The sequence below is a fragment of the Apus apus genome, chromosome 1 (genome assembly GCF_020740795.1).
Source record: "Apus apus isolate bApuApu2 chromosome 1, bApuApu2.pri.cur, whole genome shotgun sequence".
NCBI classification, from domain to species: Eukaryota; Metazoa; Chordata; class Aves; order Apodiformes; family Apodidae; genus Apus; species Apus apus.
In genome coordinates, this window is record NC_067282.1 from 200,008,201 (window position 1) to 200,021,707 (window position 13,507).

The 13,507-nt window shown below is 37.2% G+C and overlaps 1 protein-coding gene across 4 annotated transcripts in view; it reads left to right on the plus strand.

Annotated features, from left to right (window-relative positions):
• Positions 1–13,507, plus strand: part of USP6NL (USP6 N-terminal like) — a 123,444-nt gene that overhangs the window by 62,322 nt on the left and 47,615 nt on the right. The gene's annotated exons all lie outside the window — the stretch shown is intronic.

The window sequence follows — 13,507 nt, forward strand, 5'->3', positions numbered from 1 at the left end:
TTTTTTATATGCTATCAGTGATACCAGCTTTACCTGTAGACTGCCTTCACTTCATCAGGCTGAATTAATTTGGTATATGGCCTCCAAACAGTTCTATTTTACGTAGAGAGATCGTTCTGTTGGTAAACTACAGCTGCAGCACCATGTGTCTGGTATTGTAGCTGCAGTTCTAGGCATTCTTAACAGTGAATGGATGTCAGAATTATTTCTTGTGCAAAAGTAGCTGAAGTCACTGCTAAGTTCATCACTGATTTCAATAGGAATTGAATCACAGGTCTTCAGATTTGCAACTGTATTCTTGATTTCAGGCTCCTTATGAACTCTTGAACTTTTCCTGTTAATTGTATTGTGATATTTGCCTTCCTCTATGGAAGAATGTTACCCATGTCTGCTACAGTTGCTGCTGCAGTCAGTTTTCAGGAGTCTTGGATTTCATGGCTCCAGTGCCATAGTATATTTGAGGTGGGGTTATGGAGGTGCTGTTTGGCAAATCTCCATGTGCCAGTTTCTGTGCTGCTGCTGTAGCTGTAACTTCAAGCTACTGTGGGCACCCTTCCATCACACCGCCGTCGTTCTTGTGATGCGGGGTGGTAGATGGACCTTAGTCACTAAACCATTCTTCCTTTCCAGTGATGTCATTAGTCACCAATGCAAAGTTTATGTAGAATTCATCCTCTCCATAGTCAGCACTGAGGGATGAAACCTGAAATGTGTATAACACAGGCACTGCACAAATTAATAATATATCTGTGTACTCTGTCTTTCTCTAATTCCATGGTATTTTTTTATTATATGCTCATGATGTTTCATTGTAAGGCAGATTGCATGTGAGAGTGGCATCTTTATGCCTTTTTAGGCTGCTTTATGATTCTTTAAAGCAAACTCCTTGCAAATGATGTTTTCTTTTTCCTGAGAAATAAAGTATCTCCTAGTAGGAGAAATATAGTTAGGATAAGCATATCAACTGTCTTTCCCAGAAAAGACAATTTATATTGCACTTGAGATTTTAACTGTGGTCTAGGTTTTCATGTATGCAGTGATACTGAGCCTGTGCCATCTACCATTTCTGAAATAAATTCTTACTGCTACAAGAATTTGAAACTAAGCAGTATGTACCCAAAACCTCAAACAGTTGCCTTAATGGTTATCACCCATAAGCCCCATAATTCTCATTACCCATTTATCAGGTGTTTACAGTGTGAATTGACAAAACAGGTGAGAGTCTGGGAACAGTATCAAACTTAACATACTTTGAGATCTGCAGTGATTTCTAATCTTATTTGTGCTGACATCTTAAAATACTCAGTAGCTGAAAAATGTCTATTGTATCAGATATCTACTGCATGGGGGAAACCTGATGGAAAGTTAGGATTTGTTTGCTCAATACAATAGGCCTTGATTACTATCAGTAGTTTATAAACTTCTCTTTCTCCTTGGCTGTATCCTGTCTGCAGCTTTCCTTGGCTCTGTGAATGTGCATCCAAAGTTCAGCTGATGACTGATAGGGCAGCAAAGATAAGGTTGGTGGGATGAAGCATGCAAGCTGCCTGTGTAACCTGCCACTGAGAGGAAGACAGGAGAAAGTAAGGACTAGAGACTTTCTTTAAAGTAGTTTCAGTTTAGCTCTATGATTCTTCTAGTGTCCCAGTGTCCTTATTTGTGTTTCAGTTTGGAATTAGTAAACTTGGGGAACCTGAAGATGCTTACACCTCTACAGTCTTCCTGCCATACCCATAGAAGTAGGTAAAACTGTTAAGATTTTCTTCTGAGAACACATTGAGTAGCAGAGGGAAGATGCCTTGTTATCTAGCAGTGTAGTTATTGCTCATGGTTGGAAAGAGATACGACATTTTCTTTCAGGTGAAATATCTCACCTCAAGGCTAACCTTCATTTAAGACTTAACATTGGAAATATCTGTTGGGCAGCTTTGGTCAATTCTGATGGTTGTTGTATTTATTGTTTGCAATGGTTAGAACCGTCTTTCCTTAGCACTGCCTTAAATTTTTAATAGCTGCAGCCATATGAACACAATTGAATTTGTTGTTCTTAGTACCATTTTTTATTTTGCAGTTCTGGAAATGAATATGTAAATTCTAGTTGACTGTCAATCTTAAAGGGAAATTGGTGTGGACAGGTTATTAAAACAGCTATGTAAAAACAAAAATGCTGAATTAATACCCAGTGAATTTAGGGAACAAGAAAGTAAATTCAGTGAGAAGTACCAAAGCATTGTAATAATGAGACTGGTTTGAATTGAATAAAGGGAAGTTTTAGAGGGAAGCTGGATATGAGAAGAAAGTTTCTAGCAAATATGCTAAGCTGCAATATAACTCTGTCAGGAGCTGAAGGGTCCCTGTCTCTTGAGATGTTTAATCCCAGACTATACAAAGCAGAATGCACCCAAGAGGAGTATTGTCAGTGGAACTGGCTCAGTTGTAAGGGGTATGTTTTCAGCAGGGTATCTTATAAACTACATGAGAGGCACACATAAACCAGAGAGAGATAAAATCTCGTTATTGACTAAAATGTAGAAAACTTGGCTTTACTAATTACTGTTGTTGTGAGGCTGTAAGGAAGTGGTGGTCATTATGTTTGATTTAAGCCATATGGTGTTGCTGGCAAGAGTCTCAACTTGGGGAATTTTTTACCTAACTTATTGCCAAATAACATAGCATTCTGATTGCTTATTTGGCTATTGGGGGGGACCCCAAAACATAAAACTTTAACAGTTAAACATGTAGGGGAAGTGCTTATCTCCCTGGGTTACCCTGGGCTTGCTGGAGTTCCCTTGGTGAGGTGACAGCAGTGCATGAGGTTGGGGTCCTGCATGCAGTTACTTCATTCTGCCACTCTTGATTTCTTTCTTGTGTTTGTCTACTACTCTTTGTATCTTACTCATTTTCTGCTGCCCTAGCAAGGGTCACCCACATGCTGCAGTCTCTTTGGAGATGTGCCTCCCTTGCCATGACATGGGCATCTCCATCCATATCCCCCGCATCTCCTATTTATCTCTTCTACTTCTCCCCACATCTCCTCCATTTCTGCTGGCTCTAGCCCCTGCCATGCTTTTAAAAATATGTTTTTAGTAGAGGGATCGTGGGTTTCTCCAGCTGACTGAAGTTTTGGCATATGATGGCTTTGTTATAGCAGATTCAGAACTGGCTGGAGCAGCCATGACTGACACGGAGCAGCTCATGGTCCCCTCCCACACAGGTCACCCCGCAGCCCCTGGCTCCTGAGACTCTGTACATGTAACTGCCATATGGGGTATGAATTAAGCACTGAAAACTCAATTTATAAATAAGGTAACAGAGACATTGGCCAAAGGTGCCGATATTTTCTGGAAATGTGACCGTGGTTACTAGATTGTTGTACAATCCCACAATGTGTTTGTTTCCTTCTGGAAGGCTGAGGATGCATTTGGAAGGAGATGCTTTCAATGCACTGTTTTCCGATGCAGAAAAGCCATTTCAGAGTGTAGAGGTCACATATTGGTTCTGAGGGAGCTACAAGTCACACTGTGATGTGCCTTCTCATAGCTGAGATTATGCAGCACATGTGCCACCTCGACCCAGCTGGTAGCTGTTGATACTTTCCAGTGCAGTATTTCCAGCCCTGTTACATGAAACTCAATTTGCAAAGCAATACAAAAGGCAAAGTAGCATTGGTTCATCTCAGTACTATTTAATGCAGTCTTAATTCCATTGGAATTGTTGATTGATATAGACTAGTTTCTATTAAGGACTGCTGGTCTTCCTGAAGTCACCTGGTACACACGAAGTAATGCCTATTAAAGCTTAACTCTTCACCTACATAATGTTTTTCTGGGAGAAGCCCATGGCAGGGAGCTTGTTTCAATCATGAACACAAGAGTCTCATGAGAACAGACCAATATATTCCTGCAGGTGCACTGTGGTTACCTATAATCCTAAAAATGTGTTTAAAAAAAAAAAAAAGGCAGCACCATCCATACCCAAAACATTTTAGGCATGGTCCTCATTCTGTACATTCAATCATAGAATCATAGAATCACAGGAGTTGGAAGGGACCTCTGAAGATCATGGAGTCCAAACCCCCTTGCTGCACAGGAATACCCAGAGCAGATCACACAGAAGCACATCCAGATGAGTCTTGAAAGTCTCCAGAAAGACGACTCCACAACCTCTTTGGGCAGCCTGTCCCAGGGCTCTTTACAGTAAAGAAGTTCACCAGTAAAAATCGTTCTGGACTCCTGATTTCACATTATGATATGGGAATGCTGAGCAGTAGGGCTGATGTGAAAAACAGCATTCATTTTTAAAAGGAACAGTTTTTCCTCCAGGAAATTCAGCAGCAGTGTTTGCATATAGAGTTTAAGAGTATGTTGATAAGATTGGGTATTATTTTCTCAAAAATGTTCTTTAAATTGTATGTGACAGTTTGTTCTATACCTGTAAGTTGATAAGTCTACCACCACAGTGTTCAGATAAGCCTTAGTCTATAATGCATTACTTTTTCAATCAAGTATTTTAGGAATGGGAGAAACGCCTCAGATCTCTTCACAAATAGCCATAATAAGAACTGTTTCAGCTGTTTTTGGAAACGAAAGAGATGGAATGTGTTTGGTAGTCATAAAAGATAATGTTTTTGTTTGGTGGGGTATTTTCCTTTAATTTATTTTTTTCTCCCTCTTCTTGGATATGTTGTGTCTTTTTGGTCAATATTGTGTCCAACTGTATGTTTTTTTTCCTTCAGATTTAATCAAAAGTTCTTATTTCATGCCCAGGATACATAAGCACGAAAAAGCACCAGAATGTTGGAACTGAAAAAAAACAAATCAAACAAATAGAAAACAATAATAAACCCCCTATCCCAGAAAACCAAACTAAACACCCTGCACCCCACAACCCAAAAAAAAGCCCTGTTCTTTCTGGTCTGCAGCCTGGCTAAGTTTTAAAGTAAATGTTCTTATTCTTTTCACTGTGGACTGTACTTTCATGGAAAACTTTACCTTGTAGATAATACTATTTGCAGTTTTGCTAACAGCAGTTATTGATAAGGGAATAACTTCAGGAAAAAAACTTCAAAGAATTTGAGTGTCTTTATGCTCTTAGCAGGGCATTCCAGTAATGCCTTGAGATCTGGGGTTTCTCCCTTCCCCCTCCTTGAATTCTTTGAGTGATTTGTTACTGCTTTGGAATGGTTAAAGAAAGTTGCAAGAATTAATATGCAGTTCCTTGGGTGGTGCAAATCCTCTGCTACTCTTAGGAATATTTTAAAAGATATTTAATTTTTTAGGCCTACAGTTTAAATAACATCTGTATTACTTTGCCTATTTAGAAGTGGCAATTATATGAACTATTTTTATAGTTAAAAATCATTAAACATCTTAAAGCAACAAAAAAGCAACAAATCCAAATGACAGTCAATGCTGTGTAAATAAATAAATTAAGCTTCAGCCAGACATCATTGAAGCACATATTTAAACACATATTTTCATGAATATATCCTTGTATTTATTTTTTGCAAAACTCTCCAGCTAGCTACAAGGACAAATTTCCTTTCCCTTCCTCCCTGCCTGGATAATGTTAAGGTTGAATGGTGACAAGGGCGTTGGCTGATGGGGATTTAAAGAGCAGCCTAAGCTTTGTATGTGTTCCTAAATTCGGGTAAAAGCTGAAAGCAGCATTTTGCAACACCAGTTTCATGTTTAAAGAGCCGATCCTCTCTCAGGCCTTTCAGCACCAGACCAAGAGTCAGAGGGAGCAGGGTAAGCAAATCAGCCTCAGCCTCTTCCTAGCAGGGCACAGAAAGCTGACATTTGAGCAAATCCCAACAGCTAGGAGACATCTTCCTTTGCTTAGGTCTCCACACCAAAATGCCCTTGTTCAATACACTGCCAGTTTTTGTGCTCCTTTGCACTCAAGTCTCTAACCCCTTGACTGACATTCACTCTGAAGGATCAGACATCAGCTGTAATAATATTTTTGGTACCTACTGGGACTAGTGATTTCAGATCTTAGACAGTCATAAAGCAAAAGGTATTAAAAAGTTCTACATCTTTCCTTTTTAGTTAGCAGTTATGATTTCTATTATCTGGTCTTTTATCAGTAGTAGTTGTGTATATTCTTATTTGACTCTTATTTTTGGCACTTCAGGACATGCTCTAGTAGGCATGATGTTTTTTTCTGGGTTGGTGGTTGGACTTGGTGATCTTAGAGGCCTTTTCCAGCTGGGATGATTGTGTGATTTTTGTTGTCCCTGTGTATCACCCAGCTGTGAGGGGGCATTCAGTTTTCTTTTATAAGAACCACTTACTAAGGCTACAGTTGTGCTTTCCTAAGTAAGAAAAAAAACCCTGTTACTTCTTTTTGGAATTCAGGACAGATACAGCTCAAAGGTAAATTTTACTAATCTACACTCAGAAACATAAATTATGACTATTGTGAAAAGTGTTACAGTTGCTCAGGTTTTAATAAACACAAAGTGGAAATAGCGGAAGAAACTACAATTTATTTACTGCAGCTTTTCAAGAACTTTTTCTTTTCCAAAATTTGTAGATGAACACCATCAACTGCATTGTCCTGTTAACTTTTGATAATGAGCTGTGAAATTCCTAAGCTGCCATGACATAATTTTAAAAATGCAGCAATTATTTTAAAGACTTTTATTTCTCCAACCCACACAATGCGAATTCCTGTCAGTTCTGGTTATTACCAAAGTCTGTGTTAACTTGTATTAATAATTATCTTGTAGCAGTAACTAGTATTAGCAGTTGTTGTGGCCTAACATGGGTGGTTCAGCTTAAATGTGGGATTTTTTACTACTTATTCAATAAATAGAACTTGGGGGATGTATGTGCAGTCTGGCAGATCCCGATATACTGATAAATGTTGAGGCATCAGCATAGTAAGGGAGGACAGACTGGAGATTTATTCTGCAAGGCTTTGTTTTGTTTTTCTAGTGGAAGAAAACATGTCCAAAAAAAAAGCAATAGTGGTAGAAAATACAGTGTTTTTTCCTCTTCTTTTTTTTTATTTTTTTTTTCCTTCCTACATTCGTGAAGCTCTTAAAAATTTGGGTTAGATTCTTGTGCTGCTCTTACAGTAGCTTTGCACTGATTTTGATGAAATTGTCCCAATATACAGTGGCTGAGAATCTGACTCATAATTTTATTCTTTATCCCATGAGTCTTATTAAAGCAGTGAACATGTTTTTAGAATAATTTGCTAATGCTGGACATTGTGTTGCCAGAGGCACTTTTCCAATAGCAAAGTTCATTGTTCTTTCTACCTGCTGTCCTTCATCAAACTTTTCTCTTTAAAAAAAAAATTATTGCATTTTTATTAGCTCTCTAATGCATTTTTGCAGCATGCTGCAAAACTGAGCTAGGGGAGCAAAGAAACGGAGAGCTCAATAACCAAGTGTGAGATACTCCATTAAATGTCTCCAGATTAAGCTATTGATTTTTTTTTTCTTCCCCAGCATTGTTATTTTGCCCTGAACTTTTTAATAGGGAGTAGTGTGATTAGCAATTAGTCATCCTCTCTCTCATTCTATTTCTTGGTAATTGATACATAGCCCTGCTGGAAAGCACTCCTTGTCTCTGAAATATTCCTCGTTGATTCCTTAATACTTTCTACAACATACATGCCTGTACTAACGCTGCTGATCTGAATAGATTCATACATGGACCCCTCTCCAGAAAAGAGATGCAGGGACTGGCCCCTGAGTGTTCTGGGAAGCAAAAGCAGTTATGCTGAAATGCCAAAAGTTTTGGGTAATAGAAATTGATGAAAGGAGCATAGTGGCTGTAATTTGGTAATAATCAAAGAAGTATTAAAAACAATGAACATTTTATATAATTTTCATTTCCAACTTTTAATAGGAAAGGCTGCACATCAAAGCTTAAGGAAAGACCATTAAGGGTAGTAGGAGAGTTGCAGAGTTCCTGTTTATAGTGACACACAGCCACTATCCTTAATTTTCTAGGCACAGGAAGTGTTGCCAAACACGTTCAATGATACCATGATGTGCTAAGAGAGGAATGAAATGCTTAGTCTTAGTAAATCTTACTGCATTTTATATGTTGTGGTCGTTCATTAGGGACTTCCTGTCATTTTCCTCTCATCTTCTCTGCTTTGTGAGACAGGGTCAGACCTACCTGTCAGGAGAGTGACTCAACTCTTGCCTCCCTTGGAACAAACGTGTGCTAAGTTCAGTGTCTTTCAGCTGCCAAAGACAAATCTTTGCTTCAACAACAACAACAAAGAATAAAATCTCAGACGTTAGAGAAGAGTCGTGGTTCTTTTAATTGCCTTTTTTTACTAAATACATGAATATACTTCATTTTGACTATGTAGAATTTTTCCCATGCCATTATAAAGACTTACTATGAAAACTCCACTGTAGTCTTGCATGCGTACAATAGATTCTACCCTCTAATAGGTGATATACTTTCCCTCAAATGATTTTGCTCTGAAATACTAATTGCTAATCAGTGTACTCATGATTCCTTTTGACATAATGTACACTGAGGACCTTTGTTTAAGGAGAGAAATGAAAGTTTTCTAGCGTTAGTAATTGAGATTCAGAATGCTTTTTTTAGCTCCATCTTCCTTGCATTAGGCAGAACCATTTTTCTTTCATGTGTTCTCAGGGAATTATTTCTAAAATATTTTTTTAGTTGTCTCTCTGTAAGACAAAGCCTAGTTTGAAAACACGGTGGTGATAGATACGTAATAAACATTTAGGAAGAGGTTCTACAAATTTTACTATTAGTTGGGGAACTCCTGGTAAGTTGAAACAAATCTCTGCATACTGTGCAGCTGTGAAGTGGGGGGGCTAAGTTTCAGAGACAACTTATTTCTAAAAGCATTGTGTATGGCAGTTTGCAGTAATTGCTGCCTTAAATCCATGTCTTGTTTTGCGGTGTGGTCAGAAATGTTGCTTTAGAATGTGTTTTGGTTGCTATGAGGAGTCCTGTGTTTTTACTCTTCCTCACACTTGCTATTTAAGCAAGTATTTTTTTTGCCACCATGATGGCAAAAGGAGCCATTTATTAAAAAAATATTCCATTAATATTGTCTAAACCAGGCCCAGCAGAAGGGAGAGGAGCCACATTTCCTCTCCCAGGATCACCTGTGAGCTTCACAATCATGTACTGTCTTACACTATTTGCACATCAGTTGTCTTTGGTGGTAAAACTTCACCAGGAGAAGGAGGGAGTGCCTTACTTCTGCTCTTGGAGAGGTCATTATCCTATAGAGGCTTTTTTTAGACTGTTGTACAGCTAAGGAGGCTATTTGAACCCAGAATCAACTCATTTCTGCAAGCCTTGGAATTGTTTACAGAGAACGTGGCAACCATCTGTAATTCAAGCAGCAGCTGAAGAACCTACCTTCTGGACTGGTATTTACAGCCACAAAGGGAAAGCAGTAGGATCTCAGGTGTATCTTTCTCAGCTATGTTTTGCTGTCTAGCTAATTTCGTCTTCCCTTCGAAAATAAGCATCTTTGTCCATGTGCTGTGCATATCTTATGGTTGCAAGCAATTTTTTAGTATCTATGTGTCTGGAAGTTACCAATACATTTTCCTGTGGCTTGATCTGCTAACTGCAGTTCCTTTACAAAAGCATTTAAGATGCTCTTCTCATTAATTCAGTTCTGTTGATCTTAATAAAAGTTCAGGGTTTGTTGGTTGGTTTGGGGTTTTTTTTGTTTGCTTTTTTTTTGCATTTTTCATCATGGGTTATCATGATGCTCTAGCCTATGGTTCTTCCACTGATCTCCCTTCATGCAGGTCCTTCCCATGGAAGGAAGGAATGTCCTGTTATTTGCTGTTATTCAGAATGGCATGGATTTTTTATTTTTTCCTAAACCTGTCATGATTGTACTCATTTCCTTAGCTTATTCTTAGGACTAGAGTGGAAATTTGAATTTTAAATCCATTCTTTCAGCTGAGTTAGTCCAGGCTGTCACTTCAACAATCCTCTGCAAGTACCGAAGGAAATGAAGTGAATACAGCCCTGCAGATCTGACTGCAAACACAAAAGTAAGCTGCAGGATAATTCTGCCAACTAAGGACAAATAGGGTGTTTTTGTTAACAGCTGCTGCTACTTCATTTGAGAAAGAGATCACCAACTGTGTACTAGGAATTCATGAACTACTTCCTTTTATGAAAAGAGCTATTAGGTAGAAAAACTGAAAAAATAATTCAGTAGGGTAATATATGATTTAATTTATACAGCATACATGAAATGGTAGGCATTTGTTTTGAGTGACTGCTTAAGCCCTAGAGTGTAAGGATTTAACATATAATTATTACCACATACATTTCCTACTATATTTAGCATTTGTAGAAGATTAAAGTAACTGAATATAGGGAATGGCCAAAATGTGCTTCACTTGCACTAATTATGATGAGTGTTGAAAGAGGCTCTGGGGTGACAGTTTTTAGAAGTGCAAAATGTTGCTGGTCTTGACCCAAGTGAAGGACCCACCAAAACGGCATTTTAAACTGCAGAAGATTATTTCGTAAAACAAGTGTAGGTACATAAAAGATTGAGCTGCAGCAATGCACAAATACATATTTCTGGAACACTACCATCTTAATTTATGTTGGAAAACTCTCTGCATAGCACTTGAATTTTAATACAGATAAAGCTGCCAACATATAAGTCCTGGATTGCTATTTATATATAGTGTAAGTAGATCTGTGCAGTAACTAACCTTCAAGCAATATATATTTAGACATTTCTATATCAAATGTAAATCAGAGGGAAGGCAAAGAGATACATTCTTTTTGTCTTTTAGCTTCTTGAGAGTTTGAAGGTAGCTTAGACTAATTTTTGGTTATTAAAACTTTTAAAAACCACTCAAAATACAATTCTCAGAAGACATTTTTTAACCTCAATATATGCTTATGTTCAATTAAAGTGACATCAGAAATCACTAGAAACACTGCTAAGCTCAATTATGCGGATCATAGATTTTCTCAAAGGTTTTCTGATTCCAAGCTGGGAAGACTTTAAAGTTTGCATATAGGATGTTGTTTAGTAAAGACACAAGAAAGCATGTGTTTTAGCATGTGACAGGTGCCTTTTCTGATACTGATTTCTTGATAATTTTTTATATTCGCAGTAAAAAATTTTCAGTGAAGTTAAATTCTCCCAAGCAACGAAGCACTTCACAAAAAAGTCACCACTTTGAGATTTAATTGTATTTGATAAATCTTGTCCTCTCTTATCTCAGAGTGCATTTCTTGACACCTTCTGCACAGGAGCTACATGTTGATGGCACTGTGCTATGCATATTGGCAGCAACATCCACAGAATCCACAAATAATAATAGTAACTAAAACCTAATCACAAAATCACGTGATCCAGTTTTTTGCCAGAATTAGCATCTTTCTTGCACTGTATTTCCTGCTAATCACACGGTGGAATATCATGTTGGCTTATCCTGTATGTTAATTAATTGGTTTGGCTTACTTACGAATTTTAACAAAATTCCTGAAAGCTGTTTTTTAATCTCTTGTAGTCACTACCCTCATACTGTGCTGAGGTTATCCAGGGGTAATTCAAAGTGGATTATTACAGTAGCAGAACTTCATTATTTTGATATACACAGTCAAAACTATGAGTTTTATAGAAATCAAATGTGTAATTGGAAGAATTGTATCTCTGGAAAATCCATCATCTAGCTTTCTTACTTTCTCAAGAATATTTTCAGAAGTCTTTTCCATATATTGTTGATTTTGAAAATGAATTATTATCCTTAATTTCCATGCAGAAGTTAGAAGATTAAAGCAATCATTTGTAATCAGAATTATAAAAAAATAAGTAGTTTGGACTAAAAGATAGGACTTCAACACCAAGTTGTGCTTTAGATTTGTGCTTTAAAGAGTAGAGTTACTGCATAGGTCTAAAGAAAGGCATGACACTGAAATACTGTTTTATTTCTACTTAGAATGGCTAATGAGTGTTTTGCAGTTGACTTCAGAAAACAGTGTGCTTTGTAGCCCATCTTGTGACATAATACAGACATCAAAACAGTCATTATAAGTAACAATGCTTTGTGTCCTGTGAATTACACAATTTGTCTTATTTATCTTCCCCCCTATAAGATGATTGTGAAGCATTTGTCATCTAACTGGAACCAAGATCAGTATGTATATTTGTCATTATATGACAGGAGGCAGTAAAAGCTATGGGGAAACAGGATGTATATGTAAAAAATAAGATGTTCTGCTGCAAAGCACTGTTGTAACATTGTACTGGGTAAGGGACGCTGAGAGGGATGCAGACCTAAGAGGAAGCCTAGCCAGTGTGTTAATTTTGTGTAATTGGTGTGAAGATCCTAATTTTTTGTCTAGTAAAGCTATAGATTCCTCCTCACTTCTGACAAATTAGACAGTCTAAAACGAAATTTACTTTTTCCTAATACATCTGAGTACTGAAATGCTGTTGCAATTTGTTGCTCAAGAATCTGAGCACTATATTGTGCAGCAAAACAACTCCATTTGTACTAAAACTTACCTTGTTCAGGTATCTGTCAGTTGAGTTCTTCCCTTCCTTCTCATAACTTTCCTGTGCATGATCCCTCTTCATAAAGTTATTACACTTTTTGCTTTTGAGTTTTATGTCTTACTAATGTTTTTGTGGATGTTTACAAATTCCTTATCATAGAAGTTTCAAAATTATGCAAATGACTGAAGTATTTTTTTAAATAATTCCTTCAAAATAATTATCCTGACTAATAGCACGTATGTTTTCCTTGTGGATTTAAACACTTAATGCTGCATCAGAAATGAAAAACTGAACACACAGCATCTATTTCTTCATGATTAGGTTAATGAGACAGTGAAGATAAGTTGTTCTGCAAGGAACTTTTCACACATTGTATTTAGTATGTGACACCAAATATGATTTCCAAATATTTTTCAGATAACGCATGCATGAAGGGATACAAGGTGATTCTATTGCACCTCCTAGTACATTGAGGAGAGTGTAAGAAAATAATTGAGAAATAGTTTGAGAAACTATTTTGCGTAGGGGCTGCATCAAAGGCTTTATGAGAATTTGAGGATTCTAATTATTATGTTACAGTGAGTTCAGTAATATAGGAATACTTACTTTAATGGACTTTAAAAAAAAAATTATGTAATGACTTTCACATACCACAATTATTCCTGCACCAAGTTTCAGGATAAAGGACCCCAAAGTGCTCCACAGTGTGCATTGGCTAATTTTCCCGGGGGTAAGAAAGACTACAGCTAGTAAAGAGGCTTTTAAAGCAAGTGGTGTACTTTGAAAAACAAGAGATGAGAAAAGAAAATACAGCTTATAAATAAATTTTGAACATAACAGTTCTTTGGGTAAGCTTTGTGGTAAAGATTTTTAGTGTATTATGGTTGATTTTTATTTTCTAATGAAAAAACGAGTGTCAGGGTTTATACAGCTCGGAACTGTGAAGAATTTAATTTATCCTTAGGAGTTTACAGTTCTGGTCTATCAACATATCAAG